General features: G+C 36.8%; 1 pseudogene; it reads right to left on the bottom strand.

Moving 5' to 3' along the window:
• Positions 1–1,265: 1,265 nt before the first annotated feature.
• The window catches only part of LOC132489060 (pseudouridylate synthase TRUB2, mitochondrial-like), a 29,586-nt pseudogene continuing 14,546 nt past the window's right edge, over positions 1,266–16,305 (bottom strand).

Below are 16,305 nucleotides of genomic sequence, written 5' to 3'. Positions count from 1 at the left end.
TGACATTTCTTGGCTCAGTTCCCAGTATTGTTTGCCAGACATGTTTTGCCTGTTAAACAAGCAGCATTCACACCCGATAGTACCACTTTCTAATCAACTGGTAGTGAATTTAAGCTTATAAGTGACAGTGTTTTGGAAATTAAAATTCCAAAGGATTAATTAAAGTTAACCTTTGGTACACTTGCCAAAGGCAAACAAAGAACAGAAGCAGCACTGAGGAGCCTCACTAGTTTCGCTCCTGTCATTGTGTAAGGCGAATAAGCTTTGCCAAAAGCAAAGTTGTCCTTACTCTGTTTTGAAGACTAACACAGCTCACTCTAAGACAGTGAATGTGTCCCAGAATAACTGGCAGTGAGTTGTGAAATGGTCTTCTTCAACGGGGTAAGGGTCATCTGGGCAGTGTTGCCAAATCATAAGGCTAGTTTTCCATGTCCCTAGACCTCAACCTTTTAAAGTTAGGATACAGAAGAAAAAAAATGTGGGAAATAAATTAAATCCAGCTGTGATCATTCTGCATACCTCTACATAACCCTAGTGGTGTTTAAGAGGCTCCGGGGTTTCAAGGAACATGTTAGAAAATCACTGCAAACTCTTTCTTGTTTACATTGAAATTCTCAGGAAGAATTTGAAACTTCAGTAACTCTGAGGAAAACAGGAAAAGGGGCCTTTGGTCAACACTTAACCTCAGTTGTTGCTTTCAGTGGCAGAGTATCAGAAGAAATGACACGGGTCATCTGTTGGAAGAATTTGGGGAAGGATGTTTTTATATTAAAATTTAACATATTCTCTAAAATTGCTAGCTAAGAGGACCTCTATTGTAGTAACTAGTAAAGAGCTGTGAGAGTGAGGGGCATAGACATTGGAATGTAAGAGAGAATCGGCAAGTTTAATAACTTAAAAATTCTGTTAGTGAGGACAAGAAGGTACACTTTTAGACATGGGAAAATACTGTCTGTGTCTAAAGAAAATCTACATGAGGTAGCTTTTAAAAATCAAAAGACTAGGGAGTTTGTTCACATTAAGCCCTGATCCTGATTCTGAACTCCAGCCCTGTTCTTCTTTCTGTTCCTTGTTTCATTCCCAAGCCAAGGCATAAATGAAGGGTTAAAGTGATTCTTCTAAATTCTTCACATGAGGGAGTTGAAACACCTAAGACTTTGATTTAAGAAACTTTCTAATTTTTAAACTTATAACCAGTTAGGTAACTGTCCAATTAATTGGTTTTTCATATATATAAATATTTATCACTTTTAATAAGTTAGAAGTCACCATGAATCAGACTGTCTTTCTGAAATATTGTCGGAAATGTTTAACATGTTTCCTTTTCGTTTTTTCTCAAACTGACACGGGAGAAGGCTATCAGAGGGAGGTTCCAGAGTCTTCCCCTCGCTCTCAGGGCTGCTACTGAATGAGGAGGAGCTGCCTTGACCAAGGACCGTATTCCTTACATGGACTTGAGCAGCGTGCTCTTCAAAGATCTGTGCTTGCTTGTATTGTGCCAGCTCAGCATTGGCTGTTCTCAAGGGAAAAAGTTGTGAAACCTCACAAACCTGAGTTAGGATTAGAGATCATAGCAGCCAAGTCATAGTTCATGGTCGAGTGCAGACAGCTGACACTCAGGAAGTCAGGATGGAGGGCATCTTATTGATATGGATTGCCAGTGTAAGAAAGAAGAAGTTCTCCCTCCCAACTCACCACACCCATTTAAAAAGAAATTGATTGGCACTGAAGATTTGAAATGCAGAAGAGAAAGTTGCTGGGATAAGGTTTAAAAAAAAATCCAGGGCCTCCCTGGTGGCGCAGTGGTTGAGAGTCCGCCTGCCGATGCAGGGGATACGGGTTCGTGCCCCCGTCTGGGAGGATCCCATATGCCACGGAGCGGCTGGGCCCGTGAGCCATGGCCGCTGAGCCTGTGCATCCGGAGCCTGTGCTCCGCGACGGGAGAGGCCACAACAGTGAGAGGCCCGCGTACCACAAAAAAAAAAAAAAAAAAAAAAAAAAAAAAAAAAAAAATCCACACTTTGGAACAGAAAATAAATAAAACAGTTAAATCAGTGATGAATAAAAATAAAATTGGGGGGCTTCCCTGGTGGTTCAGTGGTTAAGAATCCACCTGCCAATGCAGGGGACACAGGTTCGATCCCTGGTCTGGGAAGATACCACATGCAGCAGAACAACTAAGCCTGTGAGCCACAACTACTGAGCCTGTGCTCTAGAGCCTGCGAGCCACAGCTACTGAGCCCAAGTGCTGCAACTACTGAAGCCTGTGTGCTTAGAGCCCATGATCCACAACAAGAGAAGCCATCACAATGAGAAGCCCATGCACGCAACGAAGAGTAGCCCCCACTCACCGCAACTAGAGAATGCCTGCACACAGCAATGAAGACCCAACGCAGCCAAAAATAAATAAATAAGAATTTATAAATAAAAACATAAAACTGGGGATGAAGAAAATCTTATGATGTGAAAATGGAGGAAAAAAATAGAAAAATACAACATAAGAGACAAGGTAATGCTACAAACTTAAAAACTGCAGTAATTCCGTTTCTTATTATGTTTGCCTTTTAAGTATTAACTAAATTTGAAATATTTCTAATGATGGTCAATTTAATATTTTTACTGGCAACTTAAGATCTTGGCTAAACTTCCTAGAGCTATTTATATACAATTTTCCCTTGCCTGCCTATAAAAATACATCACTGTAGTATTTTTAACAGCAAAGCCTGTATGAGACAATTTACTTTCATGACCTGTCAGATTCTTATGGCTGCTTCTAAGTAGGCTCATTTGGAGACCCTTGTTTGTGGATTTTTTTTTAGTCCCAAATTGGTGTCATTTTTTACTAAAAAAAAAAAAATGTAGTAGTGTATTCATTAAGCATTCACTACATACAGCTACAACTTCATTTTATATAATTTCACACCACTGCAGGTATTTTGGTTACTTCCAGAAATAATTTTTAGATCTAGGTGACCCTGAAGAAGGATCTGCTTTCTCTGTAATACAAACCAAAGCTGCTGCTATGTTATTTTTCTTTAAGCTTCCACATGGTTTATAAGTAACAAGAAGTAGGGAGCAAAAAAAGAAAATCATTTTTTATAAAATGAGCTATAGGGAGGGGGTGTTTTTGAGAAGTTGTAAAATACCATTCTTTACCTCCAACCAGGAATATACTCACATCATATAGATCAGAAATGGCAACTAAGTTTCCTTGCATGTGCCAATCAGTTGTAATTGATCACTTGCTAGTTGCTGCTTGGAGAATCATATGGAGAAGAGTTTAGAAGTTTAGTTCAGGCTCAGCAAGAGAAAGTGATGTGATTTTGAAATCTTCAAGAATTTTTTCAAAAATGTTAATGAGTTCAGAGGAATTATGGTTATTTTTGGCAAGAAGAAATGTTCTTTTCAGTAAGCAGCACAGAGATGCTTACCTCCACCCACTACTACTACTAGAATACTACTAGTATTCTTCTGGATGAATAAACTAATTTTAAAAAAATTAAAGATCTCCAAGGCATTTGGAAGAGCACTATATTAGTTGCTCATAGCTTAGCGGTAATTAATTAAATAATCTAACCCCTAGGTGAGGTCAGTTGAGCTGTGGGAATGAAATGGAACTTGATTATGGGAGAAGAGAAGGAGTGATAATTTGTGGGCAGGAGACATCAGAAGACTTCCTAAAATGTAAAGTATTTTTGAGAGATTTTGGCTCTCTGGGTTGCCAATGTCTTATCTAGGTCACTGATGAAAATGTCAAATAGAGCCAGGCCTTGGTTTGACACCTGCTAAACATTATTTATGTCTTAAGACCACATCAAGCCATTTGTAACCATTCTATTTATAAGTTTCCTCAGCACCCTTCTGAGTTTCCAGATATAAACTATAGCAGTGTTCTTGGCACTTAGTTGATAGATTTGCCTGAAAATACAGTTCTCTGATTTAGCATAAGAATCTTCTTTTCATGGTTTTACTTTCCTCTGTAATTCTGGGATGGTGGAAATTGTATGTGACAAAGTTTGAAAAGACTTGTATTTTAACTCGAGAGTCCTAGCTCTAGTTAATTGTGTAATTTTGTACAAACTGGTTAATCTCTTTGGACCTCAGAAATGAACGTTAGCCCAGATCAGCATTTCCCAACTGATGGGCCTCAAATTCCAGAATGTCCTATCTATTGACAAGGGCCTGCAAATGCATATGCAGTCCAGAATTGTCTGACTGAGTACCGCAACCACATGAGAAAGGTTGTGGAATTACTGTCTCCAAAGAAGACTTTTGAAAGGGGTGGAAAACACTGCCATAGATTATGAACAAGCTTCTCTCTCTCTCTTAGCTTTTAACTCATGGACCCCTCCTCTATATTTGACAAGGATAAGAATAATCACTTCTATTTTATAGTAAAATAACCTTGAGGCATAGAAAAGTATAATCAATTAAGTTCTCCCATATTATATGATGGCTTTTTCATTGATGTAGGAATTGAATGCTGTATTTTGAGTATGTTTGTTTTCCTCAGCTAAGTACCACATATGATCTTTACTATATTTGGTTCCTTTCTCTGATAATAATTAAACAAGCATGGATTTGTGATTACATACTTGATTTAATTAAAATGTCCTCTGGGTGATAGATTCCAATGAGAAGCAGAAGCAGAGTATGCAATGAGTTACTTTCATAAAAGATGCAATTTGACTTTTGCCAGAATTGACTGGTGGAGTTTCACTGTCAGCTAACATGAGCTATGGAAACTTGGCTCTCTGCAGAGCTAGCCACATGGTGCCAGATAGTCTTTTCACAGTGCCAGGAGACATCTATGATGTCAAAACTTACAGGATAGTTGAGCTCAGAATGTAGGCTATGTACTCAGTAGGACACCAAAGAAAGTTGCTTGCGTCATACAGACAAACTGTATTTGGAATTGACGTCTTTGAGAGATCAAACTTCCACTGATATTTTAAAAACTTTAAGCTTAACAAATCTTCACAGGGAGAACACATGTCGGGAGCTACAGACACACTTACGTCGGGTGTCTTAATTGATGAATGCCAGGAATTGTGGCATTTCTTAATTGTATGTAGAAAGATACACATTTTCCATTTCCAAGAGTTGGTGAGGTTAAAAAAAAATCTAACCCCAAAAATATGATGTTTCCATCTTAAAAGTGGAGGTTTAGTGGGATAACACATAAATTCAATGATTCTCTTCTTCCAGAACCCAGACCTTATGCTACAGGTAAGGAGTACACTGTGTGTTTACTTCAAGGGATTCATGAACTTGCTTAGGCAAAGAGCCTTAACTGTTGGCTGATTAAATAATATATTTTGTGTATTTGTACTGCTATGTACACTACTGTGGCTAATACAATATTAATTCATTAAAAGGTATTATTGACATTATATCTTTTTACAGTATTGTTTTTATGTTTATATGTGTGTGTGCATATATATATATTTATTTAATCTACTGATCTTAAGAGTTCAAGAGTTATCACATGGGGGTCTATGATATTTTGCTTGTAAAGGGCCCTCACTTTGAAAAGGTTGGGATCCACTGTCTTAATGGATTTCAGGTAGAGTGACAGGCTGATGGAGAGGTATTTTTGGCAAAGGGGCTCTCTGGCTGTAGCTGCCTGTATGCTAGGATAAAGGGCAAAACGTGTCTAGAGAAGAAGCAACCTTAACTAGTATTCTACAGGCCACAGAATAAATTTTACTTGTAAGAATAACGCTTAGTGTGAGAAGTGATTTCTCTCCCAAATCCAAGATGTCACCTTATTTCTAAGTTATGGGACCAAAATAACAATAAAAACAACAGATTCTAAATGTTTTATTCGATCTCATGCTCCCAGGTATTATACCTCTAAATCACTGGTATTTTAAAGTTAGTTCAACTACATAACAGATATTTTCTGTAAGAGGAAGAAAATGATAAAGTATTAGTTAGAAGAAATATTAAACTGCTATAGGTATAGGGGTTATGCTTGAGTGAAGCTAGTTATGGCAAGTGAGATGGCTGCCGCCCTCTAGTGGTTAGTGGCTCTCTCTCTCCCTCTCTTTCTAGATGTCTCTCTCTCACCTCAAGTGCCCTAGACATTTCCCTGAGAAGTTTCCTGTTTCCTCTTATTCAATCAAAGCACCATAAAAACAAAAAAGAGTTTGCAGTCTATTGCCACTCTCATCTTCAAATCCCAAGAGATTTTATCCCCCTGGCTTAAAGGCACACTCATATATATTCATATATATATATATTCATATATATATAGATAGATATAGATATAGATATAGATGGGTTTTGCTTGTTGCTATCATGGATTTTTACATTTAACCAAAAATATTTGTTGAATATCTACTACCTGTATGCAAATATTCACAGAAAAAGTATGAGATAATTCTTACCCTGAAGAAACTTTTAATATAGGAGAGGATATGAACAAACATGAATTTTTTTTTTACCATGAAGGCCAAAGAGTTTTATTTACTAGAAAAACAATTCTTTGATTTTATATGCTTGACTCACTGGTCATTGAGATAAGATGATTTTCAGGGTTTAGCAAAATTTTTAAAAAGAAAATTATAGTGCCAGAGGATGCCCATGTTACAAAAATTGGCATAGGTGTGTGTGATGGGGGAGGATGAGGACACAGTCCTAGCTGTGTCCCTTAGTTACACCTCTTCTTAAACCATCATATTTACTCGTTGCCTTGCTTGTAAGAAGACGAAACATTGGTAAGACATTGCCAATAATTTTCATTCCTTTTCCAGGTCAATAAAGGACATTATAGGACTAATTGTCACCCTAATGCCGTACTTAGATGTGAGCACATTGTCTTGTGCATGAGTATCCAGAAAATGTCTAGCCTCCCAGTGCATTTATACCTCATGATTTCAGGTTCCTTGCTCTCTAGGGATAAAGTTGTATGTTAAGAACAGAAATGGAGGTCTTATAAACGTTTCTATAAGTATGTTCAGTAAATTCTTATCATGCACATAAAAGAATATAATTTGTACTAAACATTGCATTTGATTGTGGACCCACACATTATAGGACTATGTAATGGCAGTCAGATAATACTGATAAAAGGTATTCTTAGAGATTTAAAATTATTCCTAAAGATTTTTAAAAGTTTGCCCATGAGTAGAATGAGTCTCTTTTAAATTTTAATAGGCTTAAAAAGTTTTCTTTTTAAAATTAAGACTATTTTGGGGGCATACCTTTAAAAATATTTGAAAAAAAATTGATTTAGAAGATAACCTGACTTTGAATGCCCTCATGTAAGACTTCTGAGGAACTTAGTTGATTTTATAGTATAAATATGAACAGATCATATGATATCACAGGAAAAATATCTAATGAAGACATCAGTTGCATTAATATAAGTATGATATTCAGATCAATACTGTTCTCTGTCCTGGGCAGGTACATGTGAGATACTGTGCTCTATTCTGGGTATCAGAGTTTAATGATGTCAACTAATCACAGAGTTTTCAGAAGCAGGAAATTTTGGAAGTTGTATGGAGAACAGCTAAACAAACTGGGGCAAAACACTAAAGATGATATTTTAGCTCATTTTAAATGTATGTAAGACTATGATGTAGAAGGAATGGAAATGGAAGAGGAAACAGATATTGAGTCTAAACCTATAGTTTAAAAATTCCACTTTTTTCTATATAAAATATGTATCAAATTCATACCTTTCTTTCTTCTCACTTAATATGTCTCCTAGATTTGGCCCAGTCTCTTTATTCTCAATGCCATTACTTTAATTTGGATTATTGTAATAAATGTGTATCTGTTTTTTTTTTTTTTTTTTTTTTTTTTTTTGCGGTACGCGGGCCTCTCACTGTTGTGGCCTCTCCCGTTGCGGAGCACAGGCTCCGGATGCGCAGGCTTAGCTGCCATGGCTCACGGGCCTAGCCGCTCTGCAGCATGTGGGATCTTCCTGGACCAGGGCACAATCCCGTGTCCCCTGCATCGGCAGGTGGACTCTCAACCACTGCGCCACCAGGGAAGCCCTGTATCTGGTTTTTACAGCTCACCCCTGACCTCATCCATCTTAATGCTGTTACTAAGTGATTTTTCTTAAAATATTGTTGGTGTCATGGAACTACAATTCTAAACTATGGCTGACCTTTAAATGGCCCCATTCATAGTTTATGCTGATTTCACCCTGATCTTATTTTCTATTATTTCTGATGGGCCATCTACTCAACTTAAGTTTGTTCCTCCACTATCCCACATATATGTCATGCTCTTTGTCAGTTCCATAACTGACAAAGTTATATCTTTCATTTACCCACTCCAAACCCTCTGTCCATAAATTTCTCCCTATGCATCCAATTCTTACCTATTCTTTGAGAGCCATTACATGTCATTCTTTTCTTGAGGTCTTCTTAAACTATTCTAACCATAATAATTTTGCATCATAATTCCCATAGTGTATTTTGACTGACATTTAATACTTTTAAAATAAGGCATAGTTACAAAATAATACTTATTCCATGATATTGCTCATCATTTCACCCTAGTCAAATTTTATACTGTCGAGATAGATTTTTTCAGTGATGACCCTGATTCATCCATGCCTCCTTGTACCTGTGGCCTTGGAGAGACTCCAAATGGATTTGGCCATTTGACATTTGGCCAAAGAGGCAATAAGCAAGTGCAATGTAAAAAGAGACTTGAAAAATGTTGTGCACTGGAGCTTGCCTTCTCTTGCTGCTCCTTGGCACCCTGAGACCAACCATGTGAAAGAACTTAGGCTACCTTGATGGAGACATGTGGCCCGGTCATCCTTGCTCCCTAATCCAGGGTCAGTACCAACTAAACACCAGTATCAACTGCCAGACATATGAGTTTGGCTGCCCTAGAGCCACTAGCCACCAACCAACCCAACCAACATATTGCAGCTGCATGACTGAGCCCAAGTAAGACCAGTAGAAGAACTGGCCAATAGGCATTGCCAACTCATAGAATTGCTAGGTAAAAAAAAAAAAAGATTGTTGTCCTAAGTCACTACTTTTAAGGGTGGCTTGCTTTGAAGCAAAAGCTGATGGATATATCATAATAGTTCTTTATCAGGCAATTTTTTTTTTTTTTTTTTTTTTTTTTTGCGGTACACGGGCCTCTCACTGTTGTGGCCTCTCCTGTTGCGGAGCACAGGCTCCAGACGCGCAGGCTCAGCGGCCATGGCTCACAGGCCCAGCCGCTCCGCGGCATGTGGGATCTTCCCGGACCGGGGCACAAACCCGCGTCCCCTGCATCGGCAGGTGGACTCTCAACCACTGCGCCACCAGGGAAGCCCTATCAGTCAATTTTTACTTGGGTTCTAGATTTGCCTCAGCACTTATACTGAGTTATCTGAGAGCAAGAACCATGAAAACTTTTCTGAAATCTTCAGGATTTTAGCTAATTGACAATGTATAGACAATTTGATTAAAATTTTCCTCAAATAATTTTAATTTTTTTTTGCATCATAAGGATGAAATTACCAATCTTTACACACAATATTACCTGCATTTTCTAATTTTAGGTAGGATAAAATTGTTTTAAAATATAAAATTCATGATAAGTATAACCCTGGATTAGACCTTAGATTTTTTAAAAATTTCTATAAAGAATGATACTGAGACAATTAGCAAAATCTGAATACGGACTGTATATTAGATAATAGCAATTTATCATTGTAAAATTTCCTCGATTTTATAATTACATTATGGTTATATAAGAGAATGATTCAGTAAAAATAGTAGTATGAAATTTACTATTACTAAATAAGTATATATGGAGAGGGGGACAAGAAGGGTGTGAGACAGAGATGGAGAAAACAGTTTGGCAAAATGCCAAGAGTCTGGTGAGTCTTAGATGAAGGGTAAAATGGGATTCATTACACTATTCTTGTATCTTTTTGATATATTTGTAATTTTTATTCAAAAAAAAGAGGTAAGAGCCACTGCTCACCAAGTAAATGTTTTAACTTATAAAAGATATAGGTCACTGCTGTTTAAAATGGAAAGTCTGTTGGACACTAAGAATAAGCTGACAGTTACTCCATCAGCTCCACTGTCATCACTCATTATCCTAAAGAATTTGTTCTTTAGTCCGTGATGAAGGATTGGAGAAGGAACAGCAGATCGTGTGCAATGAATGCTGTAGATTGAGTGGCTAGAAATAAGCTTGGGGATCTTCAGGCTTACCAGATCTTGTAATATATGCAAAAGTTACCAGTAGGTTCTAAAAACAAATGCTTTCCAACATTATTCCTAGAAATAGTGTAGCACTGACCTACTATTCTACTCTAAGAGCATGTCCCACTGCAGTGGAGAGCTGCTTACTTTGCAATTAATAAATGGTAAAAGAGGAGAGAGATTACACTACAATTTTTTTTCCTTTGGGTAGGAGATACAGAATTGAAACTTAAACCATTTAATGATTTCCTAAATGTTCAGAGTCCTTTTCTCTGTAGACTGAGCTATGGGATCATCAGGAATTTAACACAATGACCCCTGTTAAAATTTACCTGAAATTCCTTGACTTCTTTACTATTGTATATATGTATAAATAATAAAAACCTTCATTTGCTGGAAAAACTTTGGAATGCTACCGACTAATTTGATATGTTTACTATTTCAGGAAGATTTTTTACAATAGGAACTTTAATCTTTAATTACAAGATGTTATAGATACTGTTTTATTGAAATACACAATGAAAACAAGTGAAACAGTCTGAAATTAAACTCCAAATGTTTAATTCCAAATGCTGTATGAGGGTGAATATTTCCTTTAGGCATTTTAGGCATTGATTTAAACATCTTTTGCAAAGTATTGATTTTAGTAAGAAGTATATTTTAAAAAGCTGAACTAATTTTATGTTTATGTTAGATTGGACTCAATTAAAAACAGTGGCCTTTTTCCTAGATATTCTTAGATAAAAGAATTGAATTAAAACAAAGGGATGTTGGGACTTCCCTGGTGGTCCAGTGGTAAAGAATCTGCCTCCCAGTGCAGGGGATGTGGGTTCGATCCCTGGTCGGGGAACTAATATCCCACATGCCGTGGTGCAAATCAGCCCACACACCATGACTACTGAGCTCACACACCTCAACTAGAGAGCCCGCTGCCACAAACTACAGAGCCCACGCCCTCTGGAGCCCGCGCCACAACTAGAGAGAGAAAACCCGCACGCCATAACTAGAAAGAATCTGCACTGAAGAGCCCATGCACTGCAACAAGCACCACAACAAGCACCACAACAAAAGATCCTGCGTGCTGCAATGAAGACCTGATGCAGCCAAATAAATAAATAACTATTAAAAAACAAAAAAACAAAGGAATGTTAAGCTTTGCTGCAATTGACACTATTTGGGAATAAGAGATAAATACATAGGCCAGTAGCCAAAGTATGGGTTAAGTAAGGATTAAAGAGAGAAGACTGTGATTAAAATAGAACTTTCTTTAAAAGCATGCTATGGTTTTCATTACTGATGGAAAATAAATTCACAGCCAAGATAAAATCTCCCTGTTCGTTATCATCTACACAGTGTGCTAAGTTCAAAGGCAAATGGCCCTAAAAGTGCTGGAATCATTATTTAGCATTCATTAACAAAATCATCATCAAGACATACTGGCATGAGAACCCCTTTAATATAGACAAGTCCAAAATACATAGCTCTAGTAAGAATAACAAAGAATTAGTGTACAAAGAGTAAAGCTCCCTTAAGAAAAAAATAAAGTTTCCCACTTAGATTGTAAAAATATTTACCCTATAACTTGAACTGCGGTAGAGGCAAAAAAAAATATTTCTCTTGAAATGCTCAAAAATCCAATTTCTTGTATGGTTTTGTGATATTTTTCCCCTTGCATAAATGAGATAACTGGGCCATAATGCTTATTTTAAAATACATTTTACCTTTTCTAACTGAGCCCAGATTCCACATACTTAACTATTCCTCGTTCAACTCCATTCCTTAGCACTCCATCTTGTCACTGGTTGGAAGTGATGAGGTATGCCCTGGTTTCTTCCTATTTATAGAGCAGAGACAATGACCTGAAATGACAGATGTGGCTTATGTTAGTTAGGGTTTAAGTGAAAGTCCTATGCTCTAGGCTTGTGTGTGAACCTAAAGAACGAGGAGTGGGCTCTTCACTAACTTCTCTTCTCCTTTGCTTATCAATTTTGATTAATCAACCATATATATACTTAGGAACTGGCAAAGGTAAATTATCTTCTCTTACTTACTAAATAAGAACTTCTAAATAACTGTAAACCTCTAAATAAATGAAGCTTAGCACATCCTTGTATCTGTTATTCAGGAGCTTTTTTTCCTCCATGCAGCCTGAATCATTAATTGTACAGGTTTTTAAAATTATTTTATATATATATATATATATATATTTATTTATTTATGGCTGCATTGGGTCTTCGTTGCTGCAGGCGGGCTTTTTCTAGTTGTGGCGAGTGGGGGCTACTCTTCGTTGTGGTGTACGGGCTTCTCATTGCAGTGGCTTCTTTTGTTGTGGAGCACGGTCTCTAGGTGTGCAGACTTCAGTAGTTGTGGCACGTGGGCTTCAGTAGTTGTGGCTCGTGGGCTGTAGAGCGCAGGCTCAGTAGTTGTGGTGCATGGGCTTAGGTGGTCAGCGGCATGTGGGATCTTCCTGGACCAGGACTCGAAACCTCGTCCCCTGCATTGGCAGGCAGATTCTTAACCACTGCACCACCAGGGAAGTCCCAATTGTTCAGTTTTAATATTTTATATTTACTTAAGAAGAAATGGTGACCTATTATCCTCTTTAAATTTGTTCATATCTTACTGGGCTTAGAATACCATCCTTTAAATGAAAGAATGTGGGTTCTATTCATCTCGATTGATTATAAATCTTAAAAAGGTCAAGTTGGTCTCTGGATTATGCTATTCATTCATTCATACAACAGATATTTCTTGAGTATGTGCCACATGCCAGGCATTTACTGGCACAGCAAAGAATACATAGTAAAGAATACACATTCCTCACTCCTATGGGTTTGATATCTTATGTAGGATAAAACCAAGTGTGTAGACAATTATGATACAGCACTATAAAGAAGTATAAGTTCTAGGATGAGGTTAAGTTACAAGGTGCTATGAAAGCATATAGAAAAGCAATACAACTCAACATCTGACACCAGGAAATTCCCCAGAGAAAGTAATATCTGAGATAAAAACTGAAAGACAAGTAGGAGTAAGGATCTGAAGACCAAATGTGAAGGAGGGGAGGGGCAATAGAAAGATGGAAAAGCATTTCAATGAGAGGTACCAGCATGAGCAAGGCCCCCAAGGTTAGAAATAGCATAATGTGAGCCTAGACACTGGGATGGAATGAGAAGAGATGAGTTTGGCCATGTCAAATATTGAAGATAATTTCCATCCTTGTTAGGATTTCAAGCTTTGCCATGAAAGCAATAAGCAGCCATTGTCGACTTTTAAAGCAGGAAACAGACAATATAAAAATCACACTGTCTGCAATTGGAAATGGATCAGAGCTGGGAAATACTGTTAAGAATATGATTAGGAAGATGTTACAATGATCCCAGCAAGAATGATGGAGATTTAAATCAAGGGATGGAGAGAAGTTGATAGATTTGGGGGAGATTAGAAAGTGGACTTTAAAAGACTTGGTAATTAACTGGTGAGAGAAAGGGAGAGAGAAAGACAGAGAGAATTAAAAAATAATATGCACAATTCTTGCCAGGGCAACTGATGGATGGTAGAGATATTAATAGTTATAAATGTGATATGGAGCACAGGAGAGAAATTCACCTTCCAGATTAAGATTTGGAAGTCATCAGCATATAGACTATAATTAAAACTGTGAGCTATGCATATAACCATGTGGGGTATATGTAGGTGAAAAGAAGAGGAGGCCTGAAACATAACCATGAAGGAGACCAACATTAAAGGAATCAGTTGAGTGAGATAAACCTGCAGAACAAACTGAGATGGATAACCCAGAGAGACATGAGGAAAATCTAGGTCTGTGGTGTCAAGGAAATCAAAAGAAGCCAGTGTCACCAACGCCAATATCACACGGGATTAAGTCGTATGAATGCCAAAGATTATCTTTATGCTTATTAATGGCTAATACCTTGAAGATATTGCTTTCCCAGTTTTTCCCTTTGACTACCCACTTGGCCACATCTTAAAAGAAATATTGGAACCTAAAAACTACATATTCTATTAGTGAGTATATTAATGATGTCACTGTAATATGTGTATTGTTAGTTTAAAAAAATTGTAGTACTAAAAATAGAGCTACCATATGACCCAGCAATCCCACTCCTAGGCATATATCCAGAGAAAAGCATAATTCAAAAGGATGCATTCACCCTGATGTTCATTGCAGCACTATTTACAACAGCCAGGACATGGAAGCAACCTAAATGTCCATCAACAGAGGAATGGATAAAGAAGATGTGGTACATATATACAATGGAATATTACTCAGCCATAAAAAGGAACGAAATTGTGCCATTTGCAGAAACGTGGATGGACCTAGAGACTGTCACACATAGTGAAGTAAGTCAGAAAGAGAAAAACAAATATCATATAATACTGCTTATATGTGGAATCTATAAAGTGATACAGATGAACTTATTTGCAAAGCAGAAATACAGACACAGACATTGAGAACAAACGTATGGATACAAAGAGGGGAGGGGTAGTGGGATGAACTGGGAGATTGGGATTGACATAAGTACACTACTATGTATAAAATAGATAACTAATGAGAAACTACTATTTAGTATAGGGAATGCTACTCAATGATCTGTGGCGACCTAAATGGGAAGGAAATCTAAAAAAGAGTAGATATATGCATACATATAACTAATACACTTTGCTGTACAGCAGAAACTAACACAACATTGTAAAGCAACTCTACTCCAATAAAAATTAATTTTAAAAATAGTAGTAATCATTTTAATTTCAGCAACACATTTCCCTTCCCTTTCCAGATCTAAAGTTGTAATCAGGGGTGCATAATATATTAAATTGTTAGTTAGGAGTTAATTTGGTTATGAAACAGAGGGGAAAATCCTTGTGTGGAGCAATAGAGTTATTAGGCTAATTATTTAGAACTCAGATTTTGGACTCAAAGAGAGGTGGATTTGAATATATTGCTACACATTTTGTAGTTACGTGACATTGGATAAACATCTTAAGTTCTCCAGCCTCAGTTTCCTCACCTGAAAATTGGAGATAATAACAGTATGTATCTTTAAGTGTTTTTGTAAATACTAAATGTGATAATTTATGTAACATGATTAATACATTAATTAAATAGTTATTTCTTAGTAACATCATTGGCCTTATTAACAGATTATAACTGATTGAGCTAAATATCAAATACTCTGGTGATTTTTTGCTCTGGTGCTTGTGTTTCATAAAAATTACAAAAACATTTGTATGAAAATCAGTGAGGAAACAGCAGACTTGTACAAAATATAGATCAGATATGATCAGGCGTGTTCAGGGTGGTATGGCCATAGACAACAATATAAATCAAAGGACCTAACAGACATATTCAGAACAGTCCAACAGCAGCAGAGTACACATTCTTTTCAAGTGCACATGGAACATTCACCAGGATAGAACATGTCAGGCAGCAAAACAAGTCTTAACAAACTTAGGAAGACTGAAGTCATATCAAGTATCTTTTCTGACCACAATGGTATGAAACTAGACATCAGTGATAGGAAGAAAATTGGAAAATTCATAGATATATGGAAATTAAAAACCCACTCTAAACAACCAATAGGTCAAAAAAGAAATCAAAAGGGAAATCAAAAATATCTTGAGATAAATGAAAATGGAAACACAATATACCAAAATCCATGGGATGCACCAAAAGCAGGTCTAAGAGGGAAGTTCATAGCAATAAATGCCTACATTAAGAAAACAGACAATCTTAAATAAACAAACTAATTTTACACCTCATCGAACTAGAAGAAGAATAAACTAAACCCAAAGTTAACAGAAGGAAGGAAATAATAAAGATCAGAGTAGAAAGAAATGAAATGGGCCTAGAAAAACAATAGACAAGATTAATGAAACTAAGAGTTGGTTTTTTGAAAAGATAAGCAAAGTAGACAAACTTCAGTTGGACTAACAGAGAAAGAAAAAGGGAAGACTCAAACAAATAAAATTATAAATGAAAGAGGAGACATTACAGCCAACACCACAGAAACACAGAGGATCATAAGAAACTATTATGAACAATTATATGCCAACAAATAGAAGAAATGGATAAATTCCTAGAAACATAAGACCTACAAAG

Source organism: Mesoplodon densirostris, chromosome 1 (genome assembly GCF_025265405.1).
Source record: "Mesoplodon densirostris isolate mMesDen1 chromosome 1, mMesDen1 primary haplotype, whole genome shotgun sequence".
Lineage (NCBI taxonomy): Eukaryota > Metazoa > Chordata > Mammalia > Artiodactyla > Ziphiidae > Mesoplodon > Mesoplodon densirostris.
The sequence above is the reverse complement of the archived record's forward strand: the minus strand, read 5'-3'. Positions and strand labels throughout refer to the sequence as shown.